This window comes from Ctenocephalides felis, unplaced genomic scaffold (genome assembly GCF_003426905.1).
Source record: "Ctenocephalides felis isolate EL2017-DRISC unplaced genomic scaffold, ASM342690v1 CF-g0.4_SCAFFOLD_01886, whole genome shotgun sequence".
NCBI lineage: Eukaryota > Metazoa > Arthropoda > Insecta > Siphonaptera > Pulicidae > Ctenocephalides > Ctenocephalides felis.
This window is the reverse complement of record NW_020538040.1, coordinates 2,467,754-2,475,357: the sequence shown is the minus strand read 5'-3', so window position 1 is coordinate 2,475,357 and position 7,604 is coordinate 2,467,754.

Below are 7,604 nucleotides of genomic sequence, written 5' to 3'. Positions count from 1 at the left end.
TTGGTTAGAGTTACAGACAAAACAATTTAGTTTAATTATAACATATGAAGTTGCATTATTTACTTAACTAATGGCGTCTTCTTGAACTCAAGGCGTCTTTATATCCTTTTTGGTTTATTTTGAATAGAATTGGAAACTCTAGGCGCGTGTGTATTTATTTTAAGACGTTTATTTTAAGATATATCATCAGGCTTAATGAATATTTCAACCGACAGACCAAAAGGAATAAGAAACCACTGGTATCTGGTATCAAAGGTAATTTTGTTAAATATAGAAGAAAGTTTAAAATTCTCTTCAGGGTTATGCAAAAAAGAACTCGTTTGTTAAGTCGTTTTGCAGACGCCAATTTTTGACCTTGTGTCGGTTTTAAATGCTGTTTTTTATTTAATTTTTTTGGCGATTTTATATGTATTATATATATATATATATCCTTTACGGTTTTGTTTTTATTTTGCTGTAGAAACGAATGATGATATCATAGTAAGTTCTTGGAAAGTGACAAAGGTCGACTGAAGTCAGAATTACTGCATTTAATTTTGAACAAAATACCCAATACTCTGAAGTTGTACGCGTACTTTGACCGTTAACATTTAAATTTTTAATATAATATTATAGTATTATTTAAAGTCATTATTAAGCGCTATTATTATATTTTAAATTTATCAAAGAAAGTATTAAATTAATCTTTTTTGTATTGTATCCTTTAAATTAATCAAATATCTTACGCATTTAAATCGCATATTTGTTTAATAAATTTCTGCATTTCTGAGAAATTACTGCATTTAATTTTGAACGATGTACCCAACACTCTGAAGTTGCTCACACTTGGTACTGTCAACTCTTTTTTGACCGTTGATATTTGAATTCAAAAAATATCATAGTTATATTTAAAGTTAAACCAACAAGAACGATGTTAAGTTTTCCATTAATTTTTTTAATATAATTTTGTTTTAAACGTTATAAATTGTTATATACAGTGTTATAGATAATTTAATTAGCTTTTCAATGATATATAATACTAAATAAGTGTGTAAATAAATTTTAATAAAATTTTGCTATATATAAGAAAATGCACTGTTAAAAAATCACAATTCAATTCACAAATTTAAAGTTTAACCGTTTAAAGACTAACAAAAACGATGTTAAGTTTTCTAATATTTTTTTTAATATAATTTTGTTCTAAGCGTTTTAAATTGTTATATACAGATTTTTAGAGAATTTAATTAGCTTTCCAAAGATATATAATACTAAATAAGTGTTCAAACAAATTTTAACACAATTATAAAAACACAGATATAAAAAAATGCACTACAAAAAATCACAATTCAGTTTACATATTTAAAGTTTAACCGTTTAAAGTCTAACAAAAACGATGTTGAATTTTGTAATATTTTTTTTAATATAATTTTGTTTGAAACGTTATAAATTGTTATATACAGATTTGTAGATAATTCTATTAGCTTTTTAACGATATATAATACTTAGTAAGTTTTAAACAAATTTTAACACAATTTAGCTATATATAAAAAAATGCACTTCAAACAATCAATATTCAGTGTACAATTGTAAAGTTTAATCATTTTTTCTACACAATTTTGTTCTAATCGTTTTAAATTGTTATATACAGTTTTGTAGATAATTTAATTAGCTTTCTAATGATATATAATACTTATAATATATTTACTTAAATTTAAACAAAATAAATATAAATATAAACCACGAACATTTATTTATAAATTGAATTATTTTTCATTTGAAATTACTGCATTTAATATTGAACAAAGTACTCAACGCTCTGAAGTTGCTTACAATTGGTATTTAGTTTGACCGTTGATTTTTGAATTTAAAATTTAGTATTTGAGTTTTATTTAAAATTATTATCAAACGTTTTTATTATATTTTGAAGATTCTTTGATGAAAATGCTATTTAATTTGCTCGTCAGTAGAGTCAATTTTTCTTTTTTATCTACTGATTTAATTTTTTATCAGTCCCTTTTTGTTATTATAAAATATCATTATTATATTTGAAGATTAGTTGTCTACGCTACTGGATGAAAACTCTATATAATTTGTCCTTTTTAATTTTTCTATTCACATATTTAATTTGCATATCAATATAATCTCTTTTTTAATTATCTTTTTAAGTATTTATCTTGCTTGTCAGTATAGTCCCTTTTTTGTTTTCTAGCTAGATATTAAATTGTGTGCCAGTAAAGTCACTTTTATTCTGTTTATCTAGATATTTATTTTGCTCAACAGTGAGTCTTTTTCGATTTTTCTATCTAAATTTTTAATTTGCTCGTCAATAGAGTCCTGTTTTAACTATCTATCTAGCTAGATATTTAATTTGCACGTCAGTAGAGTCCTTTTTATCCTTTTTATCTAGATGTTTAGTTTGCTCGTCAGTAGAGTTTCTTTTGTCCTTTTATATATGATTTTCACAGTCAGTCAATTGCTGTACTTAATATGATACAAAATACTTACGCTGTTAAGTTGTTCACGATTGGTATCTGAATTCGGTTCACCCTGAAGTTGTTCTAACTTTATTTTGACCGTTGACATTTGAATTTGATTGATAAAACATGTAATAAAATACGTATTATTTAAGTAACCATTAAAAAACTTGAATGTTTTATATTTTTGCGTATATTGAAATATATTATTAATTCATATAGTAGTACAGAAGATACCATTTTATTTTCGTAACTAATTAAATAAATTATATTCTTTCTATAGGTTTTTTGGAAAATGACACACATTTTTAAATATTTATTGGTTTTAAGTCTTATTGACGAATTAGAGGATAATATTTCCCAAAATATGTTAAATATATATATATATATATATATATATACATATACATATACATATATACATATATATAAAGATAATATAAAGATAAAATGTAAAAGAATTTTAATGATGTTTCAAAATATTTGACCTTTGGAAGTTACGCGCTTTGTTTTTGTCCCAAATTTGTATATAAATTAACAAAAATGTATTTATATATATATATATATATATATTGTGTATATATGTTAATTATACGAAATTTATTATTAAAACGCGTCCACTTTTAATGTCTTTATTATGATAATTCAATAACTTGTTTTCAGAAATTATGATCACGTTTTTGGTATAAATATATATTTTGCAATCTGTATATATAAATATATATATATATATATGTATATGTATATATACATATAGACTATTAAATTATACGAAATGTATTTTCGGATCTCTAAACTTACATTTTTCACTATTTTTAGTATAATTCAATTTAACTTCTTTACTAAATGAAAATAACTAAATTTTACTAATAATAAAATAAATTTTACTAATGATTATTTTGAAAATCTATTTGATCCATATAGATCCTTATAAATAATTAGAATTTGTGCAAAATTAACTTTGAACTGATTTTGTAAATTATTACATTAATTCAAATTCAAATATCAACGGTCAAAAAAGAGTTGACAGTATCGAACTGCAGACAACTTCATTGTGTTGAGTACATTGTTCAAAATTAAATGCAGTAATTTTAAAACATTTTATATACAAATTATAATAACTTATTTTGCTGCATTCAATATGTATGTTAGTTCCATCGGTTGCACGTTTATTTTATTATACAAAATTTAAATATAACAATAGTGTTATATATTGTTAGAAAGGTAATAAAATTGTCTACAAATCTGTATATAACTTTTAAAAACTTTTCGAACAAAATTTAGCAAGAAAATTCTGTAAAATTTACAATTTAGTTTGCCATTAGGCAATTGCATGGTTATATTTGGCAATATTTACATGTATATTGCAAAAAATTTGTTCCAACACTTATATATTATTATATATCGTTAAAAAGCTAATAAAATTATCTACAACTCTGTATATTACACTTCAACACGTTTCGAACAAAATTATGTACAAAATATGTTTAAACTTTCATATTAAAATATCGTATCATTTAAAAGCATACCTACAGAACAAAGTATAGTAACTTCCATCTCAAAAGTTTATTCCAATAGAATTCCTCTATATACTCTTTGCCAATATCTTGTTTTGAAATTTAGTATACTGTAGTAAATTCCATACAAAAATTATAAATGTCAAGATTTCTCACATAGTAAGTGTATAGAAATCTTATTTTGAAATGTAGTATAGCACTACATATATAAATATATGTATCAGGGCGTGTCAAATTTTTTGGTTATTGTGTAATTTTGGTTTTATAGGTTAGTTCAAGAAACTGTAAAAAAATCGATTTTAACACACTTAATATATATTTTTTTTAATTTGCTCGTCAGTAGAGTTCTTTTTCATTTTGTTTTATGTTTTACTGTTGGTTCAGCTATTTTTTTTGTCAGTAGAGTCCATTTTTATTTTTTTTATTTTGATTTTGTAGAGTCCTTTTTTATTTTTTTTATTTTGATCTCTGCTAATATGAAATTTAAGGTTTTATGTATTAAGAGAACTCGCGTTATACTTGCAGGTTGCTCGTCAGTAGAGTTACTTTAAAATTTGATTTTAAATTTTTATTACAACTTGATTTCTGAATTGAATTTAAAATCCATTGTCAGTACTGTTACTTTTTAGTTTGCTCGTCAGTAGAGTCCCTTTTTTATATTTTGCAATTTTTAAATTCACTTGCTCGTCAGTAGAATCCTTTTGCAGTCCTTTATTATTTTTGTTTTATTCAATTTATTCGTCAGCAGAGTTCTTTTTGTTTAATTTGATATATTTAGCTTGCTCGTCAGTAGAGTCCCTTTTTATGGATTTTATTTCTAATTGAATTTGCTCGTCAGTAGAGTCTTTTTTGGATTTTAATTTCTAATTGAATGTGCTCGTCAGTAGAAACTCTTCTTAGATTTTAGTTTGCAATTTTTGGATTTGCTCGTCAGTAGAGTCCCTTTAAGTTTATGTTTACACAAAAAATCCGACTCGCTAATTTTATGTTTTCTCAACGTTTCAAGCCATTCTGAATCGAATGAGACCGAATTTAAGAGAAAAGTATGTGTGTGTGTGTGAACAGATTTTTTTAGTCTACTTTTAGTAGAGTTCTGTTTGTTTATTTTTTTGTTCAGTAGAGTCGGTTTTACTTTTTGAGTAGAGTTATCCGAGATTAAAACCAAAAAGTCCAATAAAACATAGCGACATCTTTTGATACAGCTGTATTTAGTGTTGTCGCCTTTGTGTTGTATCGAATCCGTTCTATGTGAAAAATCTTCACCAAATACAAACATATCGTTCGCATTTCCGTCCTGTCCGTTCGTCTGTTCGTCTGTCCGTTTGCAAATACCGTTGCAAATAGTGGCGCCAGTATAAACATTCACTTCGTCGGGCGGGAGGGACACGAACGATTTGCATTCGCACACACTCGAATTACAAACAACAAAAGTATCGAAAACTAGTGATGAAAGATATTCATCGATACTATTAACTACTTAGTTAAAGAAATAAAAAAAGAGTGTGCGTAAGGTTCACACGCGATTGAAGTAAAACTTATTTGCTAATGTACAAGATGGCATTTAAGTAAATAATAAATGCATCATATAACATTTTTGAATCATACTTCAGACATGATCGGTCATTGGTCATTGCAATTTGCATTTAGGACTTGGACTTTCATTAGAGGAATGAAGTAATTGCTGATTAATAACTTCTATAATATTCTGTCACACAGTGGATTATGTTAAACAACGCCTAAATAAATATTGTTTTCGTCACTTCCCTTATCATGTAATAATTGTGTTTGAAGAACTTCATGTAATTAAAATTAACATGCATTCATTGACTGCTTGTATTTTTTTTACTTTTTCGCTGGCGATACAATCTCATTCTTTGAACATCTGTAATATCTGTCTTGCCTAAAAAATATTTTCTATTTTAGTAACTTCAAAGATTTATAGAAATTACGAATAATACAGAAATAATTTATAATCAATAAACTTACGTTCAGTACACGGCACAAATGTTTAATTTGTTTTATTATTTTCAAGTAACAGGGTAAAATATTCTTCTGATTCTGGCATTTTTCATTAAATCAACATTTGTACTACGATGTAACTTTAAAATGTTTATTTATCTATGCCGATTTCTTTGTTGATATCGGTGCGCATACAACATTGATGCCGGTACGCATACAACGACAGAATTCTATTCACATACACGACGGCTAATCACAATCGACCCGTATAGAAATGATATCATCGAGAGCGAATGTCGAATCATTGGCACTGGACACTTAATTATCTTATATGCCGTAACGCACTTCCGTTGCATTTGTACGGATTTACACCCTAATCGCGCCTAAAGAAGTTTTACTTCAAAAATATCGATTTTACTATATAGAGATACTAAATATATAGATAATAAATAAGTTTCGACGTCAAAAAGATATTAATTAATAATATCTGTTGTTTTAGTTGCTCTAATCACCAGTAGAGTCCCATTTTTTTCGTATCTTTTTAATTTCGTTCGTCAGTAGAATCCTTTTATGTTATTGTAAGCGTCCAAAAATCGAAATTGTGTATTTTTTGAAATATCTTCACGTTTCATAATTAACTAATCATTTTTAAGTCAAACGGATCAGCCGATTCGAATGGTTTAAGAAACATTCGATTCCTATTAATAGGGAGATGTACTGATTAGTTTTTGGCAAAAGCAGGTCCAGCTGTTACGGAGATATGGAGCAAAAAGTGCAGAAAATAGAAATCAAGTTTTTGAGAGTACGGATCATCCGATTAGAATGATTCAAACAACTTTCTTCTTGTTTTTATTATTAAATCGTTTCTCATAGGCCTGTAATATTTAAGGTGTGTGTTTTTTGACTAATAAAAAAATAATAAAACTGAGGTTCTCCTTTCTTCTTCTTTCATTTTGCCCCTCAGTAGAGTCCCTTTCATAAATCTGTTTGTCAATAAAATTACTTTATCCCCTTATTGTAGTTTGCTCGTCAATAGAGTCCCTTATATATTTAGTTTTACTTGGCTCGTCCGTAAAGTCCATTTTTCTCTCATTTTATTCGTCAGTAGAGTTCTTTTTTTTAACTTCCCGTGGGGTAAGTTATAGTAATGGGCCGAAAATCGAAAATGAAAATTTTTGCATTTCTCGACGTTTTCAAGGCATTTCTCAGAAAAAAACATTCGATCCCTATTGATAGGGAGATGTGCTGATTAGTTTTTGGCAAAGGCAGGTCCAGCCGTTACGGAGATACGGAGCAAAGAGTGCAGAAAATACAAATCGAGTTTTTGAGAGAACGGAGTATCCAATTTTTATGATCCAAAAAGCATTCAGTTCGTAATGATGGGGAAAAGTGGTTATTAACTTTTGGCAAAGGTAGGCCCAGCGGTTTCGGAGATACGGAGCTAAAATGTTAAAATAATGGCAGTTTTTGAGAGAACTAAGCGTTCGATTTAAATGATTCAAAAAACTTTCTGCTTGTTTCAACAAAATAATTGCTTTTGGAAAAAAAAATTGTTTCTATTTTTGTTTTCAAAAAATAATTTTGTAATTTCGGATTAAAAATTTAGAAAATTACCCAGGCTAAGCACAGTCTAAGCGCCACTCTGGTACAAATGTTTACCCAAGTGCGTTCAGAC